Source organism: Triturus cristatus, unplaced genomic scaffold (genome assembly GCF_964204655.1).
Source record: "Triturus cristatus unplaced genomic scaffold, aTriCri1.1 SCAFFOLD_354, whole genome shotgun sequence".
Classification (NCBI taxonomy): domain Eukaryota; kingdom Metazoa; phylum Chordata; class Amphibia; order Caudata; family Salamandridae; genus Triturus; species Triturus cristatus.
Window position 1 is genome coordinate 179,803 of NW_028187648.1, and position 18,172 is coordinate 197,974.

General features: G+C 51.8%; 1 protein-coding gene across 15 annotated transcripts in view; it reads left to right on the top strand.

The window, feature by feature from the left end:
- LOC146771006 (stAR-related lipid transfer protein 3-like) overlaps positions 1–18,172 on the top strand; it is a 150,456-nt gene that overhangs the window by 14,877 nt on the left and 117,407 nt on the right. For 6 of the 15 annotated variants that reach the window (XM_085640364.1, XM_085640372.1, XM_085640374.1 and 3 more), the window contains one exon: positions 14,401–14,492. The exons of the other annotated variants lie outside the window; for them this stretch is intronic. The gene's annotated coding sequence lies outside the window, so the exon portion shown is untranslated. The remainder of the gene's footprint in view (positions 1–14,400; positions 14,493–18,172) is intronic. 15 annotated transcript variants of the gene reach the window in all.

Genomic DNA, 18,172 nt, shown 5'->3' on the forward strand with positions numbered 1-18,172 from the left:
GTACGCGCAGCGGACGGGCGCAGCGGGCGCGCCTAAGGCAAGCCCGTCTGGGCCCGTCCGGGCCCAGCCGGACCCAGGCCCAGGAACTCTGCCGGATTTGGCACCTGGGCGTCTGGTGTACACAAGTGACATGCTTCGGGCTCTCCACCTGGAAAAAAATCAGGAATGTCGCTACATCCATGATGAAGGCAAACCGTATATCAACTGTGCACGCTGTAACCCAGTCGCCCAGACTCCGGTAAAGCCTGGACTACAGATGGGCCTTCTTAACTGCTGTTCCCTCCCCAAGCATGCGCACGAAACCAACTTGCTGATACAAGATCATGGACTGGACGTATTGTTTCTCACAGAAACCTGGCTTTCTGCCAGCTCAGATTTTGATATTGTCAATACCCTTCCCCCAGGTTATCTTATCCAAACCCTGCAGAGACCTAAAGGGAGAGGAGGGGGACTGGCAATAATCCACAAAGAACACCTAGTTTGCAGAACCAGCAATGCTAACATTGAAGACTGCGAAAGTTGCCATTTCGCTCTCCAAACCTCCCCGGCACACTCCATAACAGGACTGTTGATCTATCGACCTCCGGGTACACCCGGGAAATTCATTAACGCTTTCACCGAAACGGTGGCACAACTAGCTTCTTCCGCCTCTAACTTCCTCTTAGTGGGCGACCTCAATCTCCACCTCACAGACCCCACAGATTCCATAGCACTGGACCTCTTGCATGACCTGAGGTCATTTAACATTCGGCTGGTCAATAATGGACCCACCCACGACAAGGGACATCTCCAGGACCCCGTCCTGACTAATATCGCGGACATTACTACTGGTTCCCCCCTTCCTCTTCCATGGACAGATCATTTCCTAATCCCTATCTCCTGTCATCTATTCATAGCCCCCTCCCAACCTTCCAAAACTCGGGTCACCGATCGTCGCTGGCACAAGCTTGTTCCAGAGGAATGGGCCACTACCCTTTCAAACTCCAGACCCACTCTCTCCGCCGATCCTGTCATTGCCGATGAACAGTTTAATTTCTGGGTCACATCTTCATTGGATCAACTTCTCCCCAAAACTACTACTCTTAAACATACCAAACGGGTGACCCCCGCTCCCTGGTATACTACGGAGCTTAAGTCCCTACGACAGGAATGTAAGAAAACGGAACGTTCCTGGAGGAAGGATAAGTCTAAGGAAAAAAAGGACGCGTACCACACAGCACTACAAACTTATAAAATTACCCTTCGAAAGACCAAAAGTCTATTCTTCCAAGAAAGAATAGGAAATTCCGCGTGCTCAAGCAAGGAATCTTTTACTATTCTAAAAGAACTCCTTAAAGTCCCTGACCCCGGACCCAGAAATCCACCAGACCCCAAGGCAGACGAGGAAAAATGCCATAAACTAGCTAACTTCTTCAAGGATAAGATCCAGAAAATCCTCGACTCAATTCCAACCACTAACTCGAGCGAGGAAAAAGAGATCAATAACACTCCTATTTCACCCTGTCTCACCTCTTGGGGACAAGTGACTGCCGAGGAGGTTGAAAGCACGCTTAATAACATCAAAAGCGGTTCCCCCATGGACCCCGCACCATTACGTATCCTCAAGAGAGTAGCACCCACGATCATCCCCCCCCCTTACCCAGCTTATCAACGCTTCGCTGCAACAGGGAGTCGTCCCCTCTAGCTGGAAGGCGGCAGTTGTCAAGACGTTATTGAAAAAACCTTCCCTTGACCCTGCGGATTTGGCCAATTACAGACCAATTTCCCTCCTCCCAGGAACTAGTAAGGTCGCCGAAAAGCTGGTGAACAGAAAACTTTCACAATTTCTGGAAACTAATGATCGGCTGAAAAGCTCGCAGACGGGAGTCCGCCCAGGGCAGGGCACCGACATCGCCCTCCTTGCGGCGGTGGAGGAGGCCAGAGCACTTCTTGACGCTGGAGGATCAGTGGCAGTGATCCTCCTCGACCTCAGTGCGGCCTTCGACACCGTCAATCACCAACTCCTTATCCACCGACTCAGGAGTGTCGGTGTAGAAGGAAAAGCACTACACTGGCTATCGTCCTTTCTGGGTCATCGGTCCTTTCAGATCTGGGAGAACAACACCCGCTCCTCCGAAATTCCCCTCCAATGTGGTGTACCTCAGGGCTCCTCCCTGAGTCCCACATTGTTTAATATCTACATGTCCCCATTGGAGGAGGTTGTCATCCCGTTCGGAGTGAGTATCGTCAGCTACGCCGACGACACTCAACTAGTGGTATCCCTATCTCACCCAAGCCAACAACCTGCGGACCTTTACAACTGTCTTACGCAGAAACAAGGATGGATGAACCGGTCCTATCTGAAACTCAACGGTTCAAAGACTGACATTCTCCTCCTGGGTCAGAAGGGACTCTCCCTGTCACAGAACATCTGGCCACCCTGTTTAGGCCCGCCTCCTGACCCGAAACCCGAGGTTAAGAGCCTGGGCGTTTGGCTCGAAAAAGATCTATCGTTTGCAACACAGGCAAAAAAAGTAGCCGGGACTTGCTTCGGGCTTCTCAAATCAATCCGAAAGATCTTGCCCTTACTTCCTCCTACCGCAAAAAAACTGCTGATCCAAGGCCTAATATTATCCAGGATCGACTACAGTAATTCCATCTATCTGGGCGCTCCTGAGGCAACCCTGAACAGGCTACAGAGGATCCAAAATGCGGCTGCCCGGATCCTCACCAACACTCCTGCCAGAGCCTCGGCCAAACCAGCTCTGAAGCTCCTCCATTGGCTCCCGGTTAGAGAACGAGTGAAGTTCAAAGCCCTCTGCCTGGCTCACAGACTGTTGCAAAACAAAGGTCCCCCGATCCTAGGAAAATGTATCAATCCTTATAAAGCCCCAAGATCCCTTCGATCCGATCAGGAACACCTCATCATCACTCCCAGAGTCAAGAAGGCACGCACTGGTGGAAGACGCTTCTCGGTTCATACCGCATGCCTCTGGAACGCCTTACCCCGCGACCTGAGAACAGAACCTAACTATCTGCATTTCGGAAAGCGACTGAAAACTCACCTCTTCCCTTAACTCCTAACCTCCCCCCCTTGCCCCCACTACCCCCAGGTGTACTGATCTTAGCGCTGGGATACTCACGGGTGACTACGCGCTCTATAAAATTTAATAATAATAATAAAGTACGAACATATCACCCATGTGGGTTTCAAGGCTCTGGGGGCCATTGGGGAGATTAAGTGACCTATTGCCCAGGCTCACATGATGCTGAGCTGTCGCTGGGGATCGAACGGTGAGCCCCGCACTCCGGAGTCAGCCAGTCTGGCTGCTCTGCTACACCTCTGTGCAGGCTGATTAGATTTCACTATGCAATACTCTCTCAAAACCCAAAATAGGTTCTTTGGATTCCCACTAATAAATCCCTAGCTCAGTACTGGTACTGTGGCACAGAGCAGTTAGGCTTTACTAAAGAAACCGGTGTTAAGCATTTCAGAGTACCAACACGGACGATAAATAATTGACATGACTAAAAATAAATCCTACACCAATTTATAAACATAAAGTAGATATTTATATAAATTTAGACCTACACAAACACAATCTGGTCAGTATAACTGGAGTTATGTAGTTTAGAATGAAAAATAATTCAGTACTGCAAAACTTTAACATGGTGGTCAGTGGAGATAAACACTAGTGACAATCAGTCACTTACCGGTCGAGTCTAGTGGAAACCACTAGTGGGTAAGGTGATGTGTGTCCCAGGACCAGGCCACTACATTCATTTCGATTTTACCTGGTTCGGAGGGCCCAGGTGCAAAGTTGTTCTGGCTGTCCCTGGTGATGAAGCAGGTGCCACGGGGGAACTGGTATTACCGCTTAGGCGGTGCGGGGGACAAACGGATGCAAACGCTCAACAGGGCCACTGAGGTGGCGGTTTGAAGATGCTGCAGGGTTCCCTCAAGACATAGCATAGAACAAAGTTAGCGGTAGGAGGACTGGCCACCAACAGGCCTTAGGAGCGGCATGCTCCACATGGAATTATTTTGGCATCTTGTAGTCTGGGGGAAAACGATAGCCTCCTGTTACTTGCTGGAGGTTAGGACTACGTTTTCCACAACTCACTGGAAGATTTACTTTTCGACGGGACTGATGGCCAGTGATTTATTGGTTCTGGGCACGTTTTGTAGCTGCAAGGGACTAGTGCTTCTAGTCCAAGGGTGTTCTGAGTTTACTTTGGCTCCAGAGGGGTTCCTGTTGCTTGAGTAACCGAGCTCTCTTGCAGTACTAATTAAGCTGTTGTGCAGTTACAGAGTGGTTGCCACAGGTGAGGGTATCGCGCCTTTGCTTTCTGCAGGTCCTGAAGTAGCAGACTCGTCTCTTTGTCCTTGGTTGCAAGTCGAATCGGATCTGAGGTTCTGGTGCCACGGGTGCCCCTTAAGGTTATTAGAGGTGTGGGTGCAAGTAGCCGATGGGCTACTATCCCCAGCAGCTAAACCGCCCCTGAGGTGACCACATCTGGAGCAGGTGTACTACCTTTTCTACACAGAACCACTATTCTGCCTCTTTTAAAAATGGCAGAAATGTTCCTTGGCTGTACAGACCAGGTAGCCCACCTTTGGGGCATGGCTAGCCTTCTTGGGTTGTACAGCTCCTGACTACCTAATTTGTCTTCTTGTCAGGAGGCAAATGTACCTCTTGGTCAGGGGGTTGGCTGTTCCCTCCTGGGAAGCAGCCTGAATGAATATCTGAGGCAGTGTAAGCCTTGATGTGTCACTTCACTAGCCATCCTGTCAGGGATAGAGGTGTCACCTCCTTCCCAGACAGGCCTTAGTTTCTGACTCTTGGGAGTGTTCACACCTTCTGGCAGGCGGTTAGATTCCTGTCTTGGCCGCAGCAGCTGTAGGCTGGCAGCCAGGGTACAGAAAAGGCTGTGGCAACCACATAGGCAACCTCTAAAGTAGCCACCTGGGTGCATGTCCTATAAAATCTGACTTTAGAAAATGTTGGGTTTGAGACAAGTTGTCTGATGCCAAACAATATATATTTCAGTGAGACCATAATGGCGTTGGCAGCCTATTTTATGCTATGCCCCCCTGAACACTTTTATAGTAGCCCTTAATAGAAAGATGCAACTATAGGAACATGTAAGCTTGCACTTATATGGAGGGCGTGGCTTGGAGGCTGATGGAGATGGACGTGTGAGCCGAGAGCTCCGCACCCAGCCTGGCCGTTATCCTGATCATTGACGCCCCGGACCTGCTGCGAATATCCCGGGGGCCGAACCTGGCCCCCCCGACTCCCTCCACTGTGTTGCGGCCGGCCGGGGGCCGCTGCGGCTGGACTGACGCCGGAGGAACAGCGGCGGAGCGGGTTGCCGCCGGCCATTTTGGGAGGCCTGTACCCGCAGACGGAGCATCGGAGCGGCGTATCAGAGGCGCCGACCAGAAGTGCGGGATCGCCGGCGGAGAACACCGGAAGTGCAGGGTCAACGTCGGAGGCCCGTAGGCGACGCTGCGGTGGTGGCACCTGAGGCAAGACGGCGGAGTGTGGGCGCCGGGACTGCAGATTAGTAAGCAGCCCCAGAGCCCTTGCGGCGGACCCTGTGGTCGTGGACGGCCCCCGGACCGAGGGACGAAGAGTGCGGCCCCACTGCAGGGCACTGGTTGGTGGAACGGCTGGGCCAGAGCGGCGGGAGCTGCGTGGTGACGCCCGGTGCGGAACAGAAACGACCAGTCTGGTGGCCGGCCCGGGGTGGTGGCGGTGGCGCCCTCCTGGAGAGCTGTGGACCTGTGGCTAGGGCGGACTGGCGAACCTGCCTGTGTGAGGTGCGGAGGGTGGACTGGCCCCCCCCTGCCCCCTGTGCTGGATCGGTGGGGGTCCCCTGGCGGCTGAACGGGCCACTCGGGCCGGCGGCGAGCTCAACCGGGCCACGGAGCGGGTTCGAAGTGCTGCTGCCCGCAGGCCGCCGCGGAGTAGAGGCCCTATCCGGCGTAGCGCGAGCAACAGGAGGTTGGGGTAGCGGAGCTCCGGACGAGCCGCCCCCGAGCGGAGCGATGGGAAAGACACGCCCGAGGCAAGGCGCCGCTGCTGCGACCAGGGACACGCCTGGCGAGCGCGATGGCGACGAGACGGGGGACCCGTCGGGGGGCCTACAGCAAAAACAGATGGACCAGATCCTACAAGCCATCTCGGACACGAGGATTGCGCTGCAGAACGACATAGCGCAAGTCTCCACGGACCTGGGGTTGCTGCGGGGGGATCACCGGAAGCTGGCCGACCGAGTCAAGCAGACGGAGGTCACGCTGGAACAGCTGGCACCAGCCCAGAAAGCCTCGGAGGCAGCTGTGGATGATCTGAAACGGAGAGTGCAGCTATTGGAGAAGAGGGCTGAGGATGCGGAGGAACGTAATCGCCGCAATAACATACGGGTGGTGGGGCTGCCCGAAAAAATCGAAGGGACCGACATGCTTGCCTACCTAGAGACTTGGCTGCGAGAAGTGGTTGCGCCAGAGGGGCTAACGCCGTTCTACACGCTGGAGCGGGCGCACAGGGTCCCGGCCCGCCCCCTGGACCCGGGGAGACCACCGCGTCCGGTGGTTGCGCGTCTACTGCACTTCAAAGACCGGGACATTATACTCCAGAAGGCCAGGAATCAGGGTCCCTACCGGGTGGAAAACGCGTCGGACTCTATCTACCCAGACTACCCCTTCGAGGTCCAGCGACATCGGTCATCGTTCCTGGCGATCAAAAACGCACTCAGGGACGAAGGTATTCAATATGCGCTGTTGTTTCCTGCGCGTCTGCGGATCATACTGGGCGGCAAGACATTCTTTTTCAACGACCCTGCCGCCGCGTGGGGCTGGTTGGAGCTGCACAGAACCGGGACAGGGGCACACTCCGCTGGACGGGAATCGCGGAGGGCTTCGCCGAAACCTCGCCGAAGCCGGCGTGCCAGGACTCGGCTGACTGGAAGGGGCTCCCCCCTGGCGTCACAGACGGAGCTGGAGCGGAAAGCGGCATTGCAGGCGGTATCTGCCATCTCCGGCGCACTTGTAATCGCCCCTGCTGGGGAGCCGGGCTCCCACAAGGGGTCTGACACTCAACGCAGTGATGAGGCAGAGGAAGAGGATGAGGTGACAGAGCTGCCACATGTCACACCTGGGACAGCGGACGGCATACTGGACACTTGAACTGTTCCTGAAGTGCCGCTGACAGTAAGGAGGCTAGCAGGGGGCTGGAGGTGCAATCTGCTGCACTGTTGACTCTGCGCTGGGGGTGGGACTGCCGTGGTTCTTTGGGGGACTGCCAGACTCTCCTTGATTGCGGGGTCGGGGGTGGGCTAGGGCGGGGGCACCGGGGGCGGGATAGGTCTGGGGAGGCGCTGTGGAGACTGGGCTAGGACTTCTGTTGGGAACACTTTCTGCACCCGTTCGGCCCCGGCCTACCTCCTCTTACTCGCACTAGTTGTGAGGCTCTGGTGGCTATCAGAGAAGTTGGTTAATTGTATTGTATTTGGATGGGTAACTACGGTTGGGAACCTGTTCTGGGGGCGGGAGGGATTGGGGGTTGTTGGGGAATTGAGAAGGGTTGGGGTGATGTCAGTGTGCCTAGGGTGGGGAGTGGTTGGATAGTACGTATTGCACGGTGTGATGGGTTCACCCCCTGAGTTGAAGTGTATAACCTGGAATGTGAGGGGGCTCACCTCCATGACGAAACGTTGCAAAGTGCACGCTTATTTAGTGCGCAGAGGAGTGCAGGTGGCTTTTCTGCAGGAGACCCATTTGGACCGGGTGGAGGAGCGGGCACTCCACAGGCGCTGGCGGGGTCAGTTGTTTTACACCACCTATTCCAAATTTGCAAGGGGCACCCTTATCTGGGTTAGAGCGGGTCTTCCTTTTCAGCCCCTCGCCTCGCAGGTGGACCCGGAGGGACGGTTTGTGGCAGTGCAGGGCCGGCTGGATGGGAGAGACGTGACGTTATGCAGCCTTTATGCCCCAAATATAGAGCAAGCGGCCTTCTTTACGCGTGTTTCAGGCGCCTTAGCGGAGTATTTAAAGGGGCCGACCATACTTGGGGGTGACTTTAATTCCATCACTGATGTCCACTTAGATCGTTCTCACCCGCCCCTGACTCAATCTGCAATACATCGGATGGCCAGAAGTAGGCGGGACTGGCAGACTGCGTGGGGGTTGGTGGACACATGGAGGGAGCACCACCCACTGGAGAGGGACTATTCTTTCTATTCTGCCCCGCATGAGCTGCATGTGCGTCTGGATGGCATATTATGCTCTCCGGGCATACAGGCTCTGACTCGCCATAGCGAATACTTGGCGAGAACCATATTGGACCACAACCCATGTCTGGTTATAGTGCACTGGAGTAGGCAGCGTCAGACGATACCCACCTGGCGCCTGAACCCGCGGATGCTGGAGGACTCGGTCTTCCATGCGGAAGTCCAGGATGGCATCACAAATTATTTTACAGAGAACTCGGGGACAGCGTCCATGAGGGCGTGGGAATGGGACTCGTTCAAGGCGGTCATCAGAGGGATATGTGTCTCCTCCACGGCCGGGGTCCGGAAAACGTTATTAGGAGACATAGAGAAGGCGGAGGCTGCGCTGCGCGCCACGGAGAGAGCACAGCACTTGGGGGAGCAATCCCAAGATGAGGTGGTTGTGGCGCGAGAACAGGTGGCAGTGCAGGTAGAGCGGCTCCGCTGTTTTGACTATAAGGCATACCTCGCCAGGGCGCATGCAGAGAGGGACAAAGTCGGGTCGCTTTTGGCCTGGTTGCCGAATCCGAATGCGCGCGGCTCTCCCATACTTTCGCTGACCACCGGGGAGGGGGTGACAGTGCACTCTCAGAGGGAGATTAATGGTCAGTTCTTGGCATATTATGCCGCCCTTTATACTAATACCATACAAGACGCTCCTGGGGAACTGGAGGACTTTCTGACGACGGCCCACTTACCAAAACTGGACCCCACTCTCAAGGAGGTGCTGGGGGGGGATATCTCGCTAGGCGAGATTCGTATGGCGATCAAACACATGGCGCACAAGAAAACCCCGGGCACAGATGGGCTCCCTGTGGAGTTTTATGCGGCCTATACGGACCTACTTGCCCCACAGTTACAGTCGGTCTACCGGGAGGCCTGGAAGGAGGGTCAGTTGCCTGCCTCAACACGTGAGGCGCTGATTATACCGCTCCTGAAGAAGGGAGGGGACCCGAGTGCCAGGACAGCGTATCGTCCACTCTCCATGCTCACCGTGGACTATAAGATCCTGAGCAAAATCTTGGCCACGCGATTGTTGGCGCATATGCCCTCCTTGATACACCCTGATCAGGCTGGGTTCATCCCCCGACGGAACACGTCGACGTGTATCCGGAGACTATTGCGGGTTATGGAAGTGGATTGTCTAGATTACCCGGCCGCTCTGACGCTGTCAGTTGACATGGAGAAAGCCTTCGATAGCGTGGAGTGGCCTTACCTGTTTAGGGTCTTGCAGGAGTTCGGCTTGGGGGATGGGTTCGTGCGCTGGACGAGGTTTCTTTACGCTAACTCGGTGGCCAGGGTGCGAACGGGGACCACGATATCGGCCTCCTACCCAGTGAGAAGGGGAACGAGGCAGGGTTGCTCGTTATCACCTTTGCTGTTCGCCCTGGCGGTTGAGCCCCTGGCGGCCCATGCCCGACTGGGACGCGCATACGCTGGGCTGTTACTGCGGGGGGAAACCCATTATATTTCCCTCTATGCCGATGATCTACTGCTTTTCCTGGCTGACGCGGAGGGGGCCTTACAGGGTGCCAAGGCGCTACTGAGGGACTTCGGACACTTGTCGGGCTTGAAGGTCAACTGGGGCAAGACTTGTGTATACCCCGTTACACAGTGGGAGGAGACCCCCCCCGCCCTAGGGGCTATCCGCTGTGAAGCTCGCTGTCTGCCGTACCTGGGAGTGAATATCTACCGCACCCAGCAAGATCTGTTGGAGGGGAATGTAGGGAGGGCGATTAGAGGTCTAGCGGGCAGTATTGGATTCTGGAGCACCCTGCCTCTTTCGGTAGCTGGGAGGGTAGCGCTACTGAAGATGGTGGCGCTCCCGCGACTGTTGTATTTTTTCCGTACGCTCCCTATTTGGGTGCCGGTGTCGTTCTTCAGCAGGCTCACAGCCATGATCACGGGCTTTATCTGGGGAACTGGCAGACGACGGGTGGCGCTGGCCACACTGCGACGGCCCAGAGCGGAGGGAGGGCTTGCTGTGCCCGACTTCGAGTGGTATTATTTGGCGGCCCAGCTGCAATGGCTAACGCAGGCGGTGGCAAGGGAGTTTAGAGGTCCCGAGGACCCGCAGGGCAGGGTGATCCCGCGGCATGTCCTTTCTTTTATTGTCTTCCAGCAGCGACTCGAGCTGTCGTAACTGACGCTTGAGGAGCGAATGCTCCGGTTGTGTTGGAACCGCAGCTTGCGGAGGGTCGGCACTGTTCACCCCTACGCCCCGGAGATCCCATTGGGTATGTGCACGGCCCTCCCCCACGGCGGGGACTGGTCGGGGCTGGCTCAGTGGGAAGACCTAGGGATACAGATGGTGGGGGACCTGTACCTCAATGGTGCGCTCCAGCCATTCCAGGGACTGCAGGATTCCTTTGGGATCCCGAGGGGAGACTATCTACTCCACGCGGCCCTGGTGGCAGCCCTACAAAAGCACTGGAATACGGGACTCTCTGAACCGCAGACGGCTGCCGGCTGTCAGTATGTGGTCATGGCGGCGGGCACAGTCAAGGCCATTACATGCCTCTATCAGAGAATGGCGATGGAACACCTAGCCCCTTTGAGTGCGCTGAAGGATAAATGGGAAATGGACATCGGGAAGCCCATCCCGGACTTGACGTGGCCCAGGTTAGAGAGACGGGCCTGGAAGAGCACACGTAATGCCAGGTTTCAATTGGTGCAGTACTTTATCTTGCATAGGGCTTATTTGACGCCAGCTAAATTATTTCAATATTTTGGGGGTCCCGCTCCGCAGTGCCCTCGCTGTGGGGAGGAGGGGGCCGACTTTAAGCACATGTTTTGGTCCTGTGGCGTCCTCAGCGGTTATTGGGGGGAGGTCATTGATTGCTTGACCCAAGTAACGGGGCGGGAATTGGGGGTGGAAATGGGAGTTTGCCTGCTGCTATGGTTTCCCCACACACCGCGCACGAAAGTCACGAGCCAGTTTTGCGACTTAGGGCTGGTGGTGGCTAAAAGAGAAATTACCCTGCACTGGAAGTCGAGAACTAGCCCCAGCTTTGCGAGGTGGAGAACTACCTTCACAAAATGGGCGGGTAGCGAGAGTACGCTTAGGCTGCAGCTAGCGCTGCGGGGAAATGATGAAAAGGCATTAGCCATGGCACATGCATGGGAAGCGCTAGTGGTAGACCTCCGGGGGTGGGGCACAGAAGCGGAGGAGGGTTTTGAAGCACAGGAGCAGCATGCAGCAGAGTAGCGGTGGAGAGGCAGCTGACGGGTCACACATGAGGGCGGGAGGGCTTCTCTTCTCCTTGCTGCTTGGCGCCTGATCATGGGGGTGGAGAGTGGCCCGCGCCCGTTCCCACGGCCAATCACGAGACAGACTTATCCCGGTACCTGCGACTATGGCACACTGACATGCGGGTGGGGGGAGGGAGTATTTGTATTTGGGGAGTGTTGGGGGGCAGTGCGTTGGTAGTTGGAAGTGGTCTGCACTGTACTATGCAATGGAGCATATTACTAGGAGAAGACCAATGATATGCTGGTCATTGCAGATGGCTATTGTAATTGAATTATGCAATAAAAATTGTTTTTGCAAAAAAAAAAAAAAAGCTTGCACTTATATGTCCAGACCTTTAATATAATGCACCCTGCCTTTTTGGCTCTAGAGACCTACCATAGGGGTGACTGACATATATTAAAAATAGTGTTGTTACCATGCTACTCATTTTGACAGCAAAGTTGAGTTGGAGCAGTTTGCATAGCTTCTGCAATCTGCAATGGCAGGACTGCTGTCATCTGTTGACTTGGGCCACACAGGGTGGCACAGCCAGTGCTTCAGGCCCTGGTGAACCCTTTAATTCTAAATGCCCTGGGTACCACTGGTACTACTTACCAGAGACTTTTAAGGGGGCTAGATTCCTTGCCAATTGGAGTTACCAATTCACATACATCACTTTTAGGGAGACAGTACTGGCAATCGGGTCTGGTTAGGATGCTCCCGTGCACTTTTAAAACCATAACCATCAGCATTGGAGAAAAAAGTTTGGGTACACTTTCATGCATGAATACAAAGCACTGACCTTTGGCGCTAAGCGGAAGAGAGAAGGCTGTAACTCTAAAGTCTCTGCATTGTTTAGTGTGAGACTAGGGATCATGGGTCCTAATCCCGGCATCCCCACTTAATCAAATTATGTAATCCAGGTCTTACTGCTGTATTTCACTGCACATTTTTCTGTTAACTATCCAGTTTGAGAGCTCATTGAAGCAATTCCATACAAGATCTATCCTATACAGAACCTTACTTATATATTTAATAGAAAATCATCTTCCTTCTCATCTAGGACCAATATAGGCTATAGAATTAGACAACATAAACGGACACATTTTGTTAAACTCATGGCAAGGTTGCTAGTGCATAGGGGAATTCTTGACTTACATATATTTACATATATTTACATACAGTAAATATCACTGAATTGAGTGACAATCAGGTAATCTAGAAAAATTCTTGAAAAGTGCATTTCATTTTACAGTATCTCACAGTTTTTTGTACCATTTCTTACCTGATTTACATCTATTGATGGCTCGACTCATGCTTTGGCTCTTGGAACCAAACCAGGCACTTGGCTGTCTGTGCTCCCCCCAGACATTTTGGGCCATATGTAGGGAGCATCACATTTACTGATTCATAAATACCGAATTTTACAGATTCGGTATTTATGAATCGGTAAATGTGATGTAGGTAATCATTCGGTAAATTTTACCGAATCGGAAAAATTCGGTAATTATGAATCGGTATTTACCGATTCGGTAATGAGGTATACCTTCCCATTGATTCCTATGGGCCTGGAGGCCCATAGGAATCAATGGGAAGGTATGCCTCATTACCGAATCGGTAAATACCGATTCGGTAATGGGGGGAGCATATTCAAGGGTGGCAGGGTGTCACATTGACACCCTGTTGCACCCCTGAATCTTGCATGTGTGCACATGTGGCGCACATACATGCCCTAAGGGCATGTATGTCTGCCACATGGCACTCTTAAATCTGCAAAATATTACTTTTTGCAAGGTATTCGTTATTTATCACCAACCTGTATTTGGTGGTAAATAACGAATTTCTATTACTAATTGTCACTCTTTAAAGTGCTCCCTACATCTGATTTCAGGATCCGGTATTTACCGAATCGGTATTTTACCGATTTCTTAATTTCCGATTCGGTAAATACCGAATCCAGAAATCAGCCCCCTACATCGCAAAAGCCTAAATACCGGTCGGTAACGGGATATTTACCGAATTTCGGCCGTTACCGACCGGTATTTGGCTTCCTACATGAGGCCCTTTGTGTCTCCTACGGCCTTGGTAATAATGCCTTAAAAATAACCTTTAAGAACTTTCTGCTGCTCCATCTGAGTAACAGCACCCAAGGAAACATGTTCTTGGCCCTGTGTCACATGGCTTGATCTCAGCTAGTGACAGCACTCTCAGCCCAGCTGTTGGTGAAAAGCCTGAGTTGTCTTTGTCCTCACTGGCGACAGCCCCCCTTACCTCCAGTCAGCCACGTAATGTGTCTTTCTGATAGAAGTCCTTTGTGAGCGGTCAGGACAGGTCTTTATCACTTCTAAATCTGCATGCCGTCAGTGAGTTCTCACCCTGTTCCAAGACCTCTGCAGCCCAAGGCCATTCCAAACAGCAATGTCACTTGTGATCTTCAATTCCAGGTTTGCCTTTCTCTGTAGAGGTGGTGGTCTTTAAAATCAATAATTACCTGATTCTATGAGAATGCTAATGGTGCATAACCTGAGAAGTGTATCCCGGCCAATGGAATGAGTAAAGGGGTGGATAAACTACAATTCCATAAGATACTATATGGAGACCCATTTTAGGGGCTGAAGTGATGCTGTTGTGGCTAAGAAGAACTAAAAACGGGCCCTAGTTAAGAAGAGTGTGTTTGAGTCGCTTTCCGAATTTCAGGTGCTCAAGTTCCTGTTGAAAACTAATGATTCGAACATTATACGTGTTGTACATATGAGTTTTATTTGAGTGGCGTGAACCTTGCCAGAAGGCAGCGGAGTGCTTGCTGTACAGGGCTAAGGGCAGCATTACAGTCCACAAACAAACGGAGTCGTAGCTGGGCGTGGTTATTGCATTGTGATGTGGCGCTCTTCAAACCGGTGTATCTTTTTCTAAAGGGGTGCAAGGTTGGACCTGTCTTGATGGGGAGAGAGGCATTGTTCCGGACACTGGTGCGCATTCTAGGATTGGGGCTCTTTACTTGCAAACTGTGAGTAACGTTTATGGTTGGACCAAAGTATGATGTTACCAAACTACAATTCCTAGTCCTTGTTGCCCCTTTCGGCAGTCATTCTATCAGATTAAAACACCAAAACTATTCCTCCTTATGCTGCAATATTTTTTTATTTATTTACTTATATAGGAGTTTTCATAAAGTGTTTTATGTTGTTTCGTTACTTAAAAGAACTGAATGTGGAATGTTTTCACAGCAGGCAAAGAATAAATTCTGTGTAACAGGAAATCGTAGGCTGTACTAATGTGATGTCTCAGTGAGTAGACAAGGTGGCCTGAGAGGTAGAATTGGAGTGCCCTCACAATCCCAGCCCGAATCGTTGGACCTTTAGCAGCGCCTGAAGACACAATCGCCAAATGTAGACAGTACCTGGACCATACTGTACACATACCTACAGCAGCTGTGGAAATGAGCCTTTTTAGGGGCTCACCGGTGCAGGGGTCACCCTTATCTTGTCCACGGGTCCTTAGACCAACAAAATAGAGATAACACGGAAGCTGAAATATCAAATAACAAGTTTATTAGTCACACATGAGTGGGTCTACATCAATATAGCACCCTCAGGCACTGTAGGAGGTAGTACATGGAATGCAGAAACCATGGGTCTTTTATACCCACTTTGTAGCTAAGTAAGCATGGAGACTCAAATAGAAGGTACAGGCGCACACAGGAATAGCTATTGACCAACATGGTCAGGCAAACATTACTTAGTCAGCAGAGTGGGAGGAGAAACGGAACTGCTTACATCAGTTGGAATAACCTGACAGTTACATTCTAAAGCAGGTGCATTCCAGCAGCTACAGGCCTTTCTGACCTCACACATTGCTCTGGCTCAGTGCTGAAGGAGTTCACTACAATTGATGACTCAAGCAGAATAGAAAAGCAAGCAACAGTGAAGACGGAAGAGTCACATGGCTAACAAAATGGATGCGACAACCAGGATGGCTTCAGCTCATGCTAACTGCAATTTCTGTTGATTCCCACACCGCTACACAGAAAACCTGCTCTGCATCCAGTGGTACACTTCAAATTTGGCAGAAATGGTGTCACCCTAATAAAGGGCTAGCAAGAATGGGCAGCAACGTGATAAAAGCGTTGGCAAGACTCTGATTGTGAACTGGGCTTGGGAAAGTAGTGGTGGAAAAACTACACAGATTAGGGCAGCCAGCACCCTTTCTCATACCAGTGTGTGCCGAGAAGAGACAGCCCCATGATACGTGTTGGGTAAATATGCTGGAAAGCAAACTGAACAGGGGAGAGTTGGACAGAGATAAACATGGCAAAGTTTTGACCATTGTATGCTCAAGGCAGGAGTCTGTGTCGAGTCAAGGCAATGTCCTCCTTTCAGACTTTGTGTATTTAGGCATTGAGTGGGTGTAGGGTTTCTCCCCAGCCAATTGGTCGGTACTGTGTATGGGAACTCTTTCTGTCTGTTGAGGGCAGATAGGAATTATCCCATGTATTTGTGTTCAGAACAGGTTGCCAGAATGGCGAAAAATTCTTCCCAACATAAAACCCAGGCAGTAAAGAATTAAACTCTGGATGGGCTCAAACCAGTGCATAGTGTCAGAGTGGAATTCAGCCTCATATTTTAATATTTGTCCTGAGAGGAGGGGCTACAGTCAAGTCTCGGAGGTAGAGGCACCCCAGATACAGGCTTTGGAAAAAAGTTAGGCCCAATTCTTTTCTTTGTGGCTGGGTCGGAGTGGCCTACGGGGCTGTCTGGCAGTGCCAGAAGGGCTGGTCTGACAGTGCAGGAAATGAGGGGGATCTTGCCAGACCCTTTGAATTATGCTGAATTTGTCCTGGTGTAATTTGCAAACACTGGGACATATTCAGCAGCGTCCGTACTGTCTGCTTTCTATTTGGGGCAGCAATGTGCATTTTCAATTCAAGCTAGACCCAAGAAAAAAGGCCATCAGCCCTCCTGTTAGAGTATTATCCTGGCTGGGAACTATCTGGAGATGCATTATTTCGCTATGCTACTTTATGATTCAAAATTGTGACTGATCTCTCCAGCAAATGCACTAACCACAGGAGTTATTTTACCAATATTTTTATCCCCAGATATTTGTTGGGTACACAAATATCTATGCAGCATGACTTACCACATACGCATTATTTAAATGCAGCCTTTTCGACCAATTGAGCCGGAACAGATTTAATGTCACCTTTGTTTGTGTTGTTAGCTGACTGTCTGGCTCTGCTTTTTATGACTCCGCCCTGGTTACTCTACCCCATTTCCACACCTTTACCCCCAATTTATGGCTTCCCAGATTACATTTTTTTGCAATGTCAGCAATAGAGTGTGAGGGGGCAATTTCTGGGCCTGGTGTATGGTCTTTGTGGGCCATCATCTAATTCCTTACTATTACTACAAACATTGCCCATATGAAGCACATATGTATGCAGTCTCAGTTACCTTCCAAAACACCTATAGATCGTATGCAAGTGCCAAACTGCCCTGATGTGCAAATGTGGGCACGTTTTTTTTTTTAGCTGCATGGAGAGCATGAAGGTACTGTTACATGCTAACGCTGCAGTATACAGGCGCCAAGCAGACAGTAGAATGTGTGCAGGCACCTTGTGTACAATTATACAGGTATAGTACAAAGTGCTGCGTTCACTCTGTAGGCTTACAGCCCGCCACCTGGCTTTTTTATTTGTTCCTTCCATTGTCTTTTACAAATGCGCAGTTGCTAATAGTGAATCCTTCTTTGTCCCACCTTTGTGTTTAGTTTCCTCCCGCAGGGCAACTCCAAAGCACTAGTATCTTTATACTTTGGTTGCTTAAGTGTTTTTTCTGTGGGACTATTTTTAGGTTGAGCTTACAGCGCTTGCGCTGTGGTGATCTGTGGTATGTACTTGTGGGGTTTGACTCCTCCCACGCCTTTGTATTGGCCTTTGTGTGTGTCCTGTAAAACATGGAGCCTGCAAATGACTACTGGTGGGTGCATGTCCCACCTTTTCTGGGAAGTTAACTCCCATGGAGTACTGCCGTGGAAGTGAGCAGCCACGCGCACGCAGCCACGCGCACGCAGTCCCTGCTCGCAGTTCTGACCTGGGAGGATGCCGTCCATGACTGCTTGTTCTCGTTGTGATTCCCAATCGCAACACAAACGCGTTGTAGAAAACCCCATGTTGCGTATTTGTGGATATAGTGTGTAAAATAGCACCCAGCACGGTCCCTTAAGACTTGAACGGTGTTTCCCAGACTTTTTAAGATGAAGGCTGCAGTACATGGAGGGGGAGGGACTCAGTGCCGTTGTTTCCTGTGGGGCCGTTCCTGCTAAGAGCCGATAGGGTTTATTTATTGTAGCTAATGGACGCCCACCCTCGGGCCCCAGGGGGAGGAGCGCCCTTTTCTGCCGGTGTTCTGAGAGTGCTTGCCGGTCCCACCCTGCTCAGTTCCTCAGGATGCCAATCCTTCCCACGCCAGGAATTAACTCTCACAGATTCAGACATGGAGGTGCCGCAGCTCGAAGCAACAAACCCTGGCCGTGGTGAGCCCCGTAACATCATGCAGTGGCCCAGGCCAACCTGTGGCAATATTGGGGAGAATACATCCCTGCTTGAAGTAGGTCAGTGGCCTAGCTTGTGTATATCGGCGTACACTCTCGGTCTCTCACTCTGAATCCTCACGCTTTCCTCCAGTG